The following is a 16793-nucleotide window of genomic DNA, read 5'->3' as shown; positions in this document are numbered from 1 at the left end:
ATTCCTATTGAATGACAAGGGACTTTGGATCAGACCCATCATGAGCAGTGGCTGTTTTCTATCCTCAAAATGGGAAAGTACCCTCTCTCCCCAGCAGCCATATTATCTCTTCAAGCTTAAGTGCTTGTATGCCTCCCATTACCATAGTAACTGGTCAAAGTGACTCACTCACAGTCACTCAGGAAGTTTGGAGCAAAGTAGAGAAATTGAACCCATATCTCCTAAGCTAGTGCCCTGACCACTGGACCAACCTCCCTTTGCACAGAAAGTTGGGGGTCAGGAGCTTGTTGAGAGCAGATGCCTCTTTGGGGGAAAGGGATTTCCCTTCTGGAAGTTAGATTTCATTTAACTTGAATCTTCCTTTGAACCTGTGAGGTTTGGGTCACTTCCAGCCATCAGTGCTGGATCCCCTCAGAAGCCAAACCCTGCAGTATCCTCAGGGCTGCATTCCATAGCCCAATATTGCGATGGAGGTGCTATCTCGGGGTCACTTTGTGCAAGAAAGTCAGGTTTAAAACAAAATCTCTGTGCCAAAACCCACACAAATGCTCACTCAGTTTCTGTAAAAGCAGCAGGGGGTGGCGGGCTGTTTTATAGACATACTTCCCCTCAGGGTCTTTGTTAGCTGTTCTGCAGCTAACCTTTAATCAGAGGCTGTGATTAGGACTAATAGCAGTCCCACATGCTCCAGAGTGAGAAGGCAGATGGACCAGCTGGGGAATTAACCCCCTGTGTGCTGGTTGGGATTCAAGCTGCTCTACCCTGCAATACAGACACTGATATTCTGTATTTAACTCTTCAGTACAATTTCCTGGCTAGATAAGTATTTAACTTGTACCCCTGGAGTCAGTACTGGGAGAAATTGCCCTATTTGTGAAACAAATAGTAACAATATTTTAAAAGTTCAGTTTTTGTCTGTAGCAAACTCACAACCAGATAGGAACTTCTCATTTGTTACTATTCTGTACAAGATGACCAATGAAACTCCACATTGACTGTGGGGATAGGGCTCTGATTGTCCAGCTCCCAATGCACAAGTTCTTGTTACTTGAAGGAGAAACTTTTAGCAGTATTGGGTCTAGAAAACGTAGTTATTCAGTTCTGATTCCATCCAGTGAAAACCAGTTGCATATACATTGATATTTGCCAAGTATTTTACAAAAACAGGATTGTGGTGGTATTCTGCTAGCCTCACTGGCATCTAGGGTGACCAGATGTCCCTATTTTATAGGTACAGTCCCGATATTTGGGGCTTTTTCTTATATAGGCGCCTATTACCCCCCACCCCTTGTCCTGATTTTTCACACTTGCTGTCTGGTCACCCTACTGGGATCATTAAGAATCTGAAATCTGGCAAGAAAACTTATTTCATTACGTTTCAAGCCAAATTTTTAGACCATGGTGCTTTGGATAAGTTCAGGTAAGTGCCTGAATGCTGAGATGTTTATCCAAACATGACAGGATCTCAGAAGCTCTCTTCTCTCTTTTACAGTTTTCATGTGTATTTAGCGCTGAGAAGAGATGGTAGAGAGGTTACTCTGGAGAATAAACCCTTTTGTAGGATCTGAATAATAATACCTAGGTCCTATATAGTGTTATTCATCTATAGTGCTCAAAGTGCTTGACAAAGGAGGACAATATCCTTATCCCCATTTTACAGATGGCAAAACTGAGGCACAGCAAGGGGAAGGGACTTGTCCTAGGTCACCCAGAAACTGTGCTACAGCCCAGGGCGATCAGGGTTGGAGAGGGCTTTAAGCCACTTTTGCACCTAATGTACTGTGAGCTGTCTGAAAGCCAGCCCTGAGGGTTGCTCTAATTTACCTCAGCAACCTGGGGTGGTCTATGGATTGTGTTGTGGCCCAGAATCTCCTGACACACACCTGTGCTTTGTACTGAGGATGCAGGGTCAGGTGGGAGCAGTGCACTGCTGATCACAGCACCTCTACACTGCTCCTTCATCGGGGAAATTCAGCCTCAGTCACTTAAGACATCCTCCCAGCCACTTGCCACCAGAGCCAGGAATAGTGCCTGGAGCTGGGGAGAGAGTCCCTCCTTTACTGCATGAAACTCTTGATGACGCTCATACCATAACAGCATATCTGAATTACCAAAGATCAGTGTAGATTTATGTCAAGTAAGTATTAAGTATGGGCCTAGTCCTGCATCCCCCTCAGTTAGACTAATCAAATGAACTGGGCCCTATCTTCACTCAGCTCCCTTTTGTTAAACTCCATCTCTCCAATAAAACCCTTTGCCTCTTTGAGTTATTTTCTGTTAGCAAATGGATTGTCTCTCGCTACCTTCCTCCTTATAAGGCCGTTCTGTGAGGCAAAACATGCTGACCAATCAGGAAAAGGCGTTCCCCCTATAGGGGAAGATGGATTACCGAGTTGTGAATCAATCGAGAGGTTGTGATGGCATCATAAATCATGAGAGCTGAGCATTAAAAGAAACCTGATGATTGATTTATAACTTAGCACAATCCATTTATCCCAGCCAAGATTTTTAGAATGAGAAACATTTTTGTAACTTTAATTTAACATTTTTTCCCACCCCATCGTAGATGTTTCTACCGAGTTGCATGGTTTTTTTTTTATTCCTGCCCATCCACCCACACTGATAAAACAGACTTCGCAGATAAAAGCAACCAAATGACATGCAAAGGTCTCATTCCACTTAGAAATGCTTGACAGGTTTTCAAATTTTTGTCAATCTGGTGTCATATTTTAAGAGGTTTGACTTCTTCCTGAGGTCTTTTAATAGCATTGGGATTCAGAGTCTTTCACCTCTAGGTCGCCAGTTCAAATCCAGATCACACTAGCAGCAGCTGAAAAGCATTATCATTTAATGGCTGCTCAGTAGCCTATCTGAACTTAATTATGGTTTCAGCCAATGGATGGGTGACTACATCACCAGAAACTGCCATTGCAGCCAATACTAATAGGCCTGCTTATTGGCAGTCTCAGCAGAGAGGCCAAGGATTTAAATGGTGCAAAGACTGAACCACTTTCTCTCAACCCAGAGAGTTATAGTACCGAGGTGGGGTGGTTTAGGTTGCCTGACTGCCAGCCAATGCTGTAACCATTCTGTGGATAATAAGTAACTTCAATCGCTCGAGTTATCAAGCCACTCCAGTCCCGCTTTGTAGGTCCTGATTCAGGCAAGCATCCTTATTCAGGACAGTCCTTAAGCAAGTGCTTAAAGTTAAGCTCTTCAGAAAATCCAACATGAGATGTCTCCTGTTGCAGATTTCCTTAAAAAAAAAAAAATCCCTCATAGCCCCCATTTCAGCCATGTTAAAATAATGGCCAATTTGTATATGCAGAAATCTGAGAGACATTCCAATAACAATCCTGTTAGCACCATTTGGTCCTTTAGACGCACGCTCTTAGACAGGGATGCATGTGTGCATTAAAAGAATTGGTTTGTTAAAAGCCATTCCTTTATATCCTGTGATAGGCCATTATAGATATGTCTACACAGCTGCAAGTCTTGCAGCCTGGGTCAACAGACTCATGACAGCAGGGCTCGAGCTAGCATGTTAACAAGAGCAATGTGGACATTCCAGCTTGGACCAGAGCTTTGGTTCGAAAGCCTAGGAAGCAGGGCCTGCTCCAGGCACCAGCCTAGCAAGCAGGTGCTTGGGGCGGCCCAGGGGAAGGGGTGGCACGTCCGTCTGTTCGATGGCAATTCGGCGGTGGGTCCCTCTCGGAGGGAAGCACCTGCCGCCGAATTCCCGCCAAAGAAGAAAGCGGCGCGGTGGAACTGCTGCCGGAGTGCCGCTGATCGCAATTGCGATCACGGCTCCCCCCGCCCCGCCGCTTGGGGCGGCAAAAACCCTGGAGCCGGTCCTGCTAGGAAGTAGAGTGGGCTTCAGAGCCTGAGCCCTAGCCCAAATGTCAAAACCACGTCTATACTGCTGTTTTGAGCAGACTACCAAAGCCCTGATAGTGCAAGACTCGCTCCCAGCAGCTGGGTAGGCATAGCCTTTGAGGTTGATTCAGCTGCATGATGCCTTTGAGGTTCAGCATGGAACCTCCATGGAGCAAGGGTTTTGCAATCTCCTATAAACATTCACACCCAGTCCCCTAGGAGGCCTCTCTATTGTATGCACATGGGGAGGGTCTGGTCCAGGGATAGATGCACATCAGAACCCATCCTGGTGCTTTGGAGGTCCCTTTAAAAAAGACAGTCCCAAGCTGTGTTGTCTTTTCAGAAGAGTACCAGACAGCACAAGGTTCAGCTGAGGCCAGGAGAGTCCCGGCAGCATGGCTCCAATGGAGCAGCAAAGACAAACTGGATGTATAAGGACTTCACACAGCTCCCTTGGAATCTGCCAGGTTTTGGAGAAGGCCCTACGGCCTTTTCCATGGGGGGCAAACTCAGCTCTCCAGTGAGATTCATAGATTCAAAGGCCACAAGGGACCATTCTGATCATCTAGTCCAGTGGTTCTCAAAGCCGGTCCGCCGCTTGTTCAGGGAAAGCCCCGGGTGGGCCGGGCCGGTTTGTTTACCTGCCGCATCTGCAGGTTCGGCCGATCGCAGCTCCCACTGGCCACGGTTCACCACTGAAGGCCAGTGGGGGCTGTGGGAACCGGCGCGGACTGAGGGAGGTGCTGGCCGCCCTTCCCGTGCAAACCGGCCCGGCAGGGGCTTTCCCTGAACAAGCGGCGGACCGGCTTTGAGAACCACTGATCTAGTCTGACCCCCTGTGTAACACAGGCCAGAGAACTTCTCCAAAATTATTCCCAGAGCAGATCTTCTAGAAAAATAGCCGATCTTGATTTAAAAACTGCCAGTGATGAAGAATTTACCACGACCCTTGGTAAATTATTCCAATGGTTAATTGCTCTCACGGTCAAAAATTTATGCCTTATTATATCCAATCTGAATTTGTCTAGCTTCAGTTTCCAGCCATATTGGGACAGGCTCCCCCCAGGTGCCTGCAACTGGGGTACCACTGAGCCCTCCTGACCCACCAGCCTGGGCTCCCTCTCACACTGTGGTGCTGTGATAAGTTAGAATTATAGAATATCAGGGTTGGAAAAGACCTCAGGAGGTCATCTAGTCCAACCCCCTGCTCAAAGCAGGACCAATCCCCAGACAGATTTTTGCCCCAGATCCCTAAATGGCTTCCTTAAGGACTGAACTCACAACCCTGGGTTTAGCAGGCCAATGCTCAATCCACTGAGCTATCCCTCCAAGCTTGCTCTTTCAGCAGCACACACACTGGTAGGGACACACCCAGATGCAGAATTTACAGGCTGCTGTGATCAGCTCTGCATGGGGAGGCTACAGCTAAGGAACTTCACAGCTGCTCAAGAGCACCTCCCCGCCCTGATGGGTAAACCCAAAATTATACCATATTGCGCCGCACAGAAATCTGTACAGCATACGCTCATGAAATTCGCCCCTTCCCTCGATGTGGAGAGGAAATATACAACAGCTTTTTGCCCTAAGTTATAACTCCCACTCACTGGTTTGTGATAAAGCAAAAGCAAATGTATTAACTACAAAAGGATAGATTTGAAGTGATTATAAGTGATAGAAAACAGATCAAAGCAGATTACCTGGTAAATAAACAAAAAACGGAAACCGAATTTAACACACTAGAGAGGTAGGACGTGAATTAGCAAATCCTCGCCCGGAGTGATAAACAGGCTGCAGATTCTTAAGGCATGCAAGCTAGTTTGGATATGCAGCTTGGGTTTTCCAGGTTTTCATACACAGGCTAGCAATCCCTTAGCCCGGGATGATCACTCTCCCCCCCCCCCCCCCCGGTTCTGTCTTTATTCCTCAGGTGTGGTGTTGTAGGGAAAGTGAGGTCCCATCGTGATGTCATTGTCCCCCTTTTATATCTTCTTCCCACTTGCCGGAAAGCTCCTTTGCTGTGACCTAGGTCAAAAAGTTCCCATTGTGCAGTGCTACCTCTGACAGGTTTCTATTGTACACAGTTCCTGGGGTAACCCTTGTGCTTGTGTGCTCTTCCTCTGTAAGCCATTCACATTGTTTGGCTCTTTTACTATTGTACCTGAAAGGCTACTTGTGGGTGTTTTCACTAATACATACATAGCCAAATACAACATGTTTCAGTAATACATATATAGCCAAACTTCATAACGTCACATACGATGATAGCACATACAATCCAATGAGATATTAATGTCTAGCAGATCGAGACTTTTAACATGATACCTCACAAGGCATACTTTGTACAAAACATATCCTAATTACATGACAGTGGTGAATATAGGGGTGCCAGGGTGCCACACATGTTATATCTTTCTCTGCTAGACTGAAGAACCCATTTGTCAATATTTTTTCCCCATGCAGAGAAAAGAGGGCAGCTCTTCACAAGGGGAGTCCCAACACAGATTTCTTCCCCTCAAGATCATAGCTATGGGTTTTACAAGGAGAAGGGATGAGCCAGACCCCCAAACTGGGGTTTCTGCGGGGTTCTATGATGGCACAACTGGATGCATGGGATGTTTGTAACAAAAGGACTCATTCTGCCCTTAGGCCCTTCAGCACTGTGCCCAACTAATATCCTTATGATCACACCCTGGCTAAAGGCCAGATTCAGTCTGATTCCTGGTGCCTGACCCTGGAAGAAGGCTCCTGAGGCAAAAGGTGATTGCAACTTCTTTCCACCATGGATGACCATAGGTGGTCAGCTGCAAGGGGCAGCCCTGGCGTGGAAACACAGCATGGCCAGGTTGAAGGGAAATGTCTTGTTTTAATATAGCCATTAGCAGCCACCATTGACAAGGCTATGACCAGCAAAAACCCAGTGGAGGCCTGGCCACGGTAACACTCTGCCTGCTCTCTGGAGCAAACCCCTCCCCCCAACACTATGCAGGACAGACCTCACTGGCTCCAGTAGCTGCAAATGATCCCTTCCTGCGCCAGCACCAGCAAAATTGTCCCAGAGCACAAAACTAGGGAATAAGCCAAATCCATCTGCAACATTCCAGGGAGCCGGTGAGAGTCGTTAGTCAGAACTCTTTCAGCTTTCTGCATGCCTTTCAATCCGCCACTCTCTTCTTTCGCTCCATTTGAGAATACCCATTCTCCAAAGCAGGACCACGCTCTCCCCAGGTAACAGATTACACTCTTGTACAGCATATGTTTTCCGTTTCCACCTACAGCCAATGTAGATTGTTGGGCAATGTGCCTACATGTGACCCCCCCACCCCTTACTCCCTCAAAATATTTCTTTCCTTCTTTTCGAGCAAAGCTAAATTCCCTCTTGACTCTGGCTTTTGGCCATGCTGGAGTATAATTCTGGGCCTGATGTGCCTGCATTTGATAACTTTTATCAAGCATCTTTCCAGGGCTGGATAAGCTCTCACCCAGTTTTCTGTTTCTTCTTCCCCACTTTGCTGAGACTGTGTGAAATTATCGATGCCACCTACCTTGCATGGCAGTAAAGATGCATTTGCAATGGCACTGGATGTATTATGATCAAGTCTGGCAGCTGCAGACCTGGTACACTCAGATTTCATTTTAAAGGCCGCCTTTGCCTCCCCCCTCTAATTGGAATGGGAGCTCGTGGTACAGCAAAGATCCTAAATGGGTCAGACCGGCAGGCGGGCTCCAAAACAAACATAATTAACGCCAAACCACTGAACCAGATAGTGTGAGCTGACAGTGCCTATTTGCCTGCTGACATTGACCACACAGACTCAATCTTCTTAAAGAAACAGTGCAAGTTGACTAGCTCAGTGACTGCTGGCAGGTTACTGTACCAGAGAGGAAGGAATGCCAGCACAGAGGGGCAAATCTGGAGGCCTTTACTCCCACCGGGAGTTCTGCATGAGAAAGAACTAGGTAAAAACTCCACAAGGCCATTAAGGTTTGGTCCAGAGTGCAAAGCATGAATCAATCTCTTCCCCTCTGACTGCGCCACTTGCTTCCTTCCCACTTTGAATGTCGCGGAAAACAGTTCAAGAATCCTGGCCCTCAAGCTTCAGGCCTACGCGATGGGGGAATTACAGGACCCACAGTAGGGTTGTGTTTCATGCCTCTGCACAACTTTATGGCAAATTGTTCTCTGTTGACACCTCCTGGAGGAATGTGCGTATGAATCGTTCCATTGTTCTGCAACCTGAGCTGCCATTACAGCGACGTGATAGAAAGCACAGTCCTACAACTACCCTGCCAAAAAAAAAAAAAAAATCCCTCCACTTACAAATGGTGCCTCTGGTCCATTTAGTTTCATATACACAAAGTAATATCATTCATAGCCAAACTTCCAGAAGCCACCCAGAATATAGAGAGGAATTGTGTTGCCTAGCTACCACTGGTACACTGGAACACTAAGATAAATCAAATCAATACAGCTCCAAATATTAAAGCCTTCAAAAATAAAATCAAAGCCATGTCCATAATCCCCAAGCTTTCCCTTTCTCTTTACCTTCTAACAACCAGGGCATCATGTTTGTTACTAGTTTATGATTCTTGCAAATGCAACAAACTAGAGATGGGTTCATCTATTTGTTATCCTTTTACAGGGAGCTGGAAAAGTTGTCATGGTGCAATTTACCATTAGAATGTTCTGCGTGTGCATGAGGGCCCACTGCACATTAGCAACTGAACTCATCATTGGTTTGTTGTTTTTAAGTTTTAGAAGAAGAGAGTTATTAAGAAGTGTTCTCCCATCACGTGAAGTGAGCTAGAGAGGGGACAAATGCAACAGGAAGTGGCTGGTGGCACAGAAGTCCACAAAGCTCCCCCTTTAACATATTTATTATCACTTATTATTATTATGGCAAGTGGCACTGTTAGAAATAGTCTTCCAAGCACTGTTTCTTAGTGTGCGAGCAAATGTTCAGTCTTAGGAAGACAAACTGTGTCGTTAGTTATGGTTATGCATGGTTCTGTGTTCAGGGAGCTGTGTAGGCTTCTGGTGACTTTGTTCTCTACCTTGATTTCTGATTGGAGTCAATTGCTGAGGCTGTGTTGCTGCTTGTGAACCAGGCATTGGTGTTGGTCTGACATTTCTGAAGGAAAGGATGGCTGTACGTGCTGTTTGTGACCATCTTTGTTCCCACAGTGGTGTATATATGTAAATAAAACAAGTCACACTTAGAACATACCCAGATAGATTTTGTCATTGATTTCCTCCACTGGCAAACTAACTTTTAAGGCCCCAGATATCTGCTACTGCTCAGTGGAGGCGGTAAACACTTACTATTTGCATTACAGGAATGTCCAGAGGCACCCACCAAGATTAGCGCCCCATTGTACTAGATGTTGTACATACATATGGTAAGAGACAGCCCCTCCCACAAAGAGCTTACACATGACATAGATGAGACAAAACAACTCAGATTTCCTGAATTCCCATCCAGTGTCTGAACAACATGCATTCCTTAGTACTTAAGAATGCAGAGGTAAATATCAACATTAGTTTGAGCTGATAACCAGTGGGGACCAATTCTACCCTCAAACTAATGAAACAAAGGTGCTGCCTAGTTGTGACTTAGGACAGAATTTGAACCCTGGCATATAACATAATACCAGAGCTATTTAAATCCAAAGAAACCTTAGCGATCCTGTCCCACATGCAAGCTGTCTCACTCTCTCCTCCTCTGGCTAACCTCAGAAGCCCAGGAAGGACATATTTATGTTTTAAGTCAACCCAGGGGAGTGTCTTGTGCTTTTTTTAATAAGACCACTGAGAGGAAGGATGGAACTTGGGAGACCTGCATTCTTGTTCCTGCTCTGCCACAGACTTCCTCTGCAACCTTGCACAAGTCACTTCGTTTCTCTGTGCCTTGGTTCCCCATAAGTAAAGTGGGTATACTAGCACTGCCTTGCCTCCCTGGAGTGTTGGGAGGATAAATGCACAGAAGGTTGTGAGTGCTCAGCTACCACATTAATGGGGACCAGATAAGAACCTGAGAGAGTAGAAAATATATATTTGTTTTTAAAATAAATGCTTTGAATAGACTCGGTGGATCAAGTAAGGATAAAAAATGGTTATTGACTCTCATCAGTTCTGTGGAGAATAGCTGGAACTGTACCTGTGAACTGCAATAATAACATGCTTGTAAAATGAACTGATCTCAGTCTAATGTCCAGGGAACAAGAGTTCATATCATAAAAGCCACCACCTCTATGAGCACTAGCTGGCAACCTAGTGCTGGAGCTGAGGTCAGCAGCTGAGGGCTTGGGACCTGATCCAGAACTCATTGATATCACTGAAGAGGTTCTCATTTGGCTTCAGAACCTTGAAAAGCTCTCACTGAACTTTTCAAAGATCTCAGGTCTTGTCTGGGCATGGAAACTAATGTATCTTCTCATCCATAAAATGGTCTGCCCAGGACAGGGTAGACCACATGAGCAGGGAAATGGGGTCTAGAGTGAGATGCATAATGTTGCCATCAGGTTTAAAAATGAGAAAATTGTGTGAGACAATTTTCATAAATAATTTGTCTCTTTTTAGTCTGTTTTTTAGTCAAGATTCAGAGCTTTCTAATCGTCTCTGCAGCTGTTTGAAAAATGGGATGATTTGTAACAAGACTGTTTGCAAAAACCCTCATCCAATTTTTTTTTATTGAAATTCAAAAAATGTCACCAACAAATCAAAATCTGGAGAATTTCAGACAACTCTGGTTGTTGTCCTGTTCTGTGGATGAACTGAGACTTTTGCCTTCAAGTGTGTCACACTCATAGCTTTCACCAGCACTAAAAACTCACAGAAAAATTTCAGGAAAAATAAAATAGATGTAAATTGAAATATTTAACCTCTGCTAGACTACCAGGCATGGAAAAGCATTAAACAGAAAAGGCTCACACAGACGTGTTATCACCCATATTATTGGAGCTAGGTATAATTTTCATTTTAATTAACTTGGTTGAGCTATCATGAAATCTTATGACAGGCCAGCTACTTTACACGCTAAGTCACTCTGTTGAAGCTGAGGCTTATTCAAAGAGAATTGCAAGTCAGAAGAATTCAAATTATTGCTGTCCAACCTGAGGTGAGAAAACACATTTGCACCAAAAGCAGCCAGCTTAAATTAGCAGGAAGCCGAGTGGGATGCAAACAGAGAAGTGATTGCAGAATGATAAAGACAGATGTAAGACATCAACAGCTGAAATTTGACTTAAATATTTATAAGAACCCAGAGCTCTCCTACAAATATGATGTTTGTGAAAGAGAGAGGTTGATTTATAATCATTATTTGTTCTGCCCCCTCTCCTTTCATTGATTGTGCTAACCCGGCAGCCACATGAGTTACAACAGACTTTAAGGCCACATTAATAGTATGAAACTGTGTTGTGCTCTCTTGCAATTCAGTTCATTATGATATGACATGTACAGTATGGGGTGGGAAGGGCCATGTGATGCTTCGCAAAGCTGCCAGGTGAAGAACTGTCTCTTCACTGGAGCACCCAGTTCAATTGGGCCATTCTATATGGGGCCTTCAGATGTTTCCATAGGGCCAGATTGGAGCCATGACTATATTTAATAATTATTATTGTTATTGTATTGCTTTAGGGTACAAAACATATATGAATGACACAGTAGGTCGTGCTGGTAGGGAAGTAGCACTGTATGTGAAAGCAAAGCATACAATTAAATATAGTGAAAATCTTAAATGAATCAAACTGTACTATAGAATCTCTATGGATAAAAATACTATGCTTGAATAATAAGAATATAGAGGTAACAATATACTAACAAGCACCTGACCAGGATGGTGATAGTGATTGTGACATGCTCAGGGAGATTAGAGAGGCTACAAAAGCAGAAAACACAATAATAATAATAATGCGGGGGGGGGGGGGCGGCTCAAGTATCCCCATATTGAGTGAGAACATGTCACCTCAGGATTTGATGCAGAAATAAAATTTCTAGACACCATAAATATCTGCTTCCTGGAGCAGCTAGCCCTGGAATCCACAAAGGGAGATGTTATTTTTAATTTAGTCCTACGTCCTGAATCGCTCAGTAACAGTGATCATAATGTAATATCATTTAACTTTCTTGTAGAGGGGGGAATACCAAATGAACCCATCACAGTAGCAATTAACTTCAAAAGGGGGAACTACACAAAAATCAGGAAACTCGTTAAAAGAAAATTAAAAGGAACCGTTACAGAGTGAAATACCTGCAAGCTGCATTGATTCTTAAAAACACCATAATACAGGCTCAAACTAAATGCATATCCCAAATAAAAAAACAGTAAGAGGACCCAAAACATTTCACCACGGCTAAACATTGGAGTAAAAGAGGCAGTTAGAGACAAAAAGACATCCTTTAAAAATTGAAATCAAATCCTATTGAGGAAAATAGATAGGAGCATAAACTCTGGCAAGTCAAGTGTAAAAGTATAAATAGTCAGGCCAAAAAAGAATATGAAGAGCAACTAGCAAAAGAGACAAAAACTAACAGCAACCATTTTTTAAGTACATGAGACGCAGGGAGCCTGCCAAACATTCGGTGGAGACACTGGATGATCGAGGTGCTAACGGAGCACTCAGGAAAGACAAGGGCATTGCGGAGAAGCTAAATTAATTCTTTGTGTTTATCTTCACTGCAGAAGATGTGTGGGGGATTCCTAACTTTTGAGGGCTTGACTTTGTAACTTTAACAATGTTCTTTCAATGTTTTTTGTGTGTATAATAAGAAATGCATTTACCCATAATATTAACTTAATTAATAACTTCGTAATAGCCACAGATATGCAGGGTTTTTTTTCACTTCTCCAGTCACAACCAGCTAGAGCCATCACTGATGTCAGATTAGGCTCTGAGACGTAGGGCCAGCCTAACCGCCAGTGTAGACAGGGCTAGGTCGACAGAAGAATTCTTCCATCGACCTTGCTACCACCTCCCAGGAGGTGGATTAACTGAAGCAATAGGAGGATCGCTGTAGCAAGTGTCCACACTGAAGCACTGCAGTAAGGCCACTGTAGACGTAGCCTTAGGTGTAGTTAAGTGTAGACGTAGCCTTAGGTCCTTTAGCCAATCAGTGCAAAACTGGGCTATGACTTCCAAAGACAAATGCTCATGCTTGCAAACCAGAGGAGCATAAACCACAGTCATTAATTATTAATGAAATCACACAGAGTAGCCTTAAGATGCAGGCAATTCTTTTTGGCAAGTGTAATGAAAAATTTAATGGAATAATCATTCCATGTAAATAGATTTTTTTTTTTTTTTTTTGGTGGAGAAAATACTGTGATTTATTGCTCTGAAGGTTGTTATCAATTAGAGCATCTAGTGGTGAAACTGCATGTGCGCCAGCCAGGATTGTGAACGTCCTCGTTTTTATAAGGAGTATTCTCGGATGACATGAAAGAAAGTACGTGACACTGTACTGCTGTGGGAAACACTTCAAACGAGACTTACAGACTTGATGCAGAGGTGTTGGCTTGTTAATGGGATATGGCAGTGTTTTCCAAACATTGGGTCCCCGCACTCCAATGGGTTGTGGGAAAGTTCTAGATGGGTCATCACATTCAGGGCTGGTTTAACCTGTCACTGGGCCCTGGCGTAGGCTAAGAGAGAAAAATTGTTCTTCTTAACCTCTGAGGATAGGACAAGAAGCAATGGGCTTAAATTGCAGCAAGGGAGGTTTAGGCTGGACATTAGGAAAAGCTTCCTAACTGTCAGGGTGGTTAAGCACTGGAATAAATTGCTTAGGGAGGTTGTGGAATCTCCATCATTGGGGATTTTTAAGAGCAGGTTAGATAAACACCTATCAGGGATGGTCTAGATAATACTTAGTCCTGCTTTGACTGCAGGGGACTGGACTGGATGACCCCTCGGGGTCCCTTCCAGTCCTATGATTCTATGAAATGTACACTTCTCCCAGCCCAGCAGCGGGGGAGGGTTTGTAGAGCTCTGGACGTTGCAACCTGGCACACGGGGTTGCAGTGCCACTCAGGCTTGGCCTGGCAACCTTTCCGCCATGATGGAGCGGCAGCCAGGCAAAACTGAGGGGCACTGCAACCCCATGCACCTGGTTGCAGCACCGGGAGTGGGGTGCCAGGCCCGGCCCCACAAGACAGGATCTGTGGCTGCAGGGCAAGTGTAGGGAAAGCTCGCTTTCCAACCCCCACTTTGCCAGGGCCTCTCCTCTGCACTGGGCTGGGATAAGGGTTGCAGTGCCATGGCAGAGAGTGCATATATGTAATGGTGGGTCACTGACTGCAGTGGCCTGTGAGTATTATTAATTTGTACTAGGTAGCCCTAGGAGCTGCAGTCATGGACCACGCTCCCAATATGCAAAGTACTGTACCAGTACAGAACCAGAAGATGTTCCCTGCCCCAAAGACTTTACAATCTAAGGTTGATACAGTGTTTCACTACTAGATAGTTCTTCTGAATCCTGCATGTATCACTCACAATAAAAGTAACATCTAGCTCTTAGATACAGCTTCTCATCTTTAGCCGGCCAAGTACTTTACAAAAGAGGTCAGTACCATTAGCTACACTTTAAAGATGGGGAAACTGAGGCATAGGGCGGCGAAGTGATTTGCCCAAGGTCACCCAGAAGGCCAAGTGATATGCCCAAGCCTGATAGAGCCAGGAATTGAATCCAGGGTTCCTGAGTCCCTTCTAGTGCTATATCTACGGGGCCCCATTGCCTCCTATTCATTCAACCTCCTGTCTTTCTGTCTACAGTATTTCCCAGGCACCCATCATCTTCATATTTAGATTAAATTATTGTTTGGAGGGGAAAAGAGCATAGAAAGTCCCCAAAATAGCGTTTTCCTCTCCCTTTCTCCACACTTCCATTACTAAATTGAGTGTATGAGAAAGGTTCCCTCCCTCCCCTTTTCTGCATTTAGGCGATAGTATCCACACAGTAAAAAGCAGTCCTGATGTCTCCCTTCAACTCTTTCCTTCTCTACTACATTACCCTTTACATGTTTAACATTTCTTCTCCTGATTTCCCTGTAACTGCGGCAAGTACACTGCATAATATTGCTGCTACTTCTGCCGCTGCACTCATCATTTTCCCTTTACTCCTTTGATATTTTTTTCTTTTTTTGTGGGCTTGGAGCTGGTACTCTTGTCTCTTTCTCTCTCTTTTTATAGTGACTAATGGGACACTGTGCACCACCATTGCTGAGAAGAAGTGGGTTTAGATATTTCAGTCTATATGTGAAGCCAGTTATTCGCAGAGCTCTTAAAATGTTCACTCAGAAATGTACACAGGCCTTGATTCTTCCAGCGCCCTGCACCACGTGCTGCAGTCATTTCCACCAGCGTGAAATGCTGCTAAACCAGAGTGCTGGCATTTTACACCCATTTTTACACTTGTGTAAACAACACTTTGAGGTGCAGAGCTGAATCAGGGCCTCTGAGCTTTTCATCTTTCTCTTGACTGCATAAGTGTTGTATAGAAAAGAAACCAAACTTCCAATGTCAAAAATTAAAGCACTTCCTGTAAGAAAAGAGACTCAGCAAAAATGCCACCATGGGCAGGATACTGAGGCACAGATTCCCCAAGGTATTTAGGCACTTAAAAAATTGGAGGATCAGGCCCTTAGCCTCTCTCTGTGCCTCAGTTCCCCATCTGTGTAATGGGAATAATAGCACTTCCCTAACTGACAGGGATGTGGTGAGGATAAATGCATTAGCGATTGTGAGGTGCTCATAAACTATTGTAATGGGGTCCATAGAAGTACCATGGGCTCCATTTATTCATCCAGATCAAATTTTGCTCAATTTTCAAGTCATAAGTGGCTGTCTCTCAGAGCCAGCACCACAAGCTCAAGCTGCGGTCTGAAATTGAAGCTGAAAATTAAAGTTCTGCAGTAGGCATTGAGCTGCCTGTGTAGAAAAAACACAAGGCCAGTCTGAATCCACACAAGGCCAGTCTGAATCCAGCTTGCTCTTCCAGAGCAGTGCTGGCTCTGAAGTGCAGACATTAATTGAAAATAAAACAACTAGATTGTGTTAGTAAAGTGAGCTGATGTGGCTTGAATTGATGTAAGGGCCAGAGCTCGGAACTAGAAGGCGTGGGATAGTAGCAAATGACATTATTCCTGCATAGGTCTACGATAATCATAATTTCCAAGACATGTTGGATGGATGAGTCCTGGCTGCTTCTCTTCGCTCCACAGCTTTTCCTTCTGCTTCCATCTCCTTCCCCACTTTACCTCTGTATCAGGCTGGTCTGCCCCTTTAAGGGCCAGGGACCCTGGGGCCATCCAGCATTGTTCTGATGCACAGCCCTGTTGAGAACAGGTCTTTGGGCCTGGTAGAGGGAATGATCAGACCTAGCTGGGTAGGGGGCAGGCGATGGTTTGATTGCTATAAAGGCTGAAAGAGCGCCATAGGATGCTTTAGGTTGGCTCTTGTACCAGGAAGAGCTAGTCAGATGGTCTAGGTGCACTGAGGAAGCGCAGCAGGATGGATGTGGCCAGGAAGCCCCTGAGTCAGAGGAAAGGTAGCTGTTGGAGTTACAGTCAACTCTTTCATGCTGGAGTTTGCTAAAGGTTGTTGGTGTGAAGAAAGGACCTTTCTAGACTCTGGGTGTGGTGGTAATTCTCTCTGGGTGGGGGAGACAGACTAGCAGCCTGCATTCTCTATTCTCCCCCCCTCCCCTTTGCTTTGTAGTCATGTCTTTGCTAGTACGAAAAGTGTGTCCTTACCTCACGGTAGCTAACATGAGATAATAAAATCCTAGGAAAGAGGGGGGCAGTTGCAGTATTCTCACATGTTAGCTAACATGAGGTAAGAATGCCTTGTCTTGTCTCTAGGATTTTACCTTCTGCGCTAACGAGGCAAGAACACACCTTTTCTCCTAGGCAAGAGAGACC

Source organism: Malaclemys terrapin, chromosome 18 (genome assembly GCF_027887155.1).
Source record: "Malaclemys terrapin pileata isolate rMalTer1 chromosome 18, rMalTer1.hap1, whole genome shotgun sequence".
Classification (NCBI taxonomy): domain Eukaryota; kingdom Metazoa; phylum Chordata; order Testudines; family Emydidae; genus Malaclemys; species Malaclemys terrapin.
Note: the sequence above shows the minus strand (reverse complement) of the source record.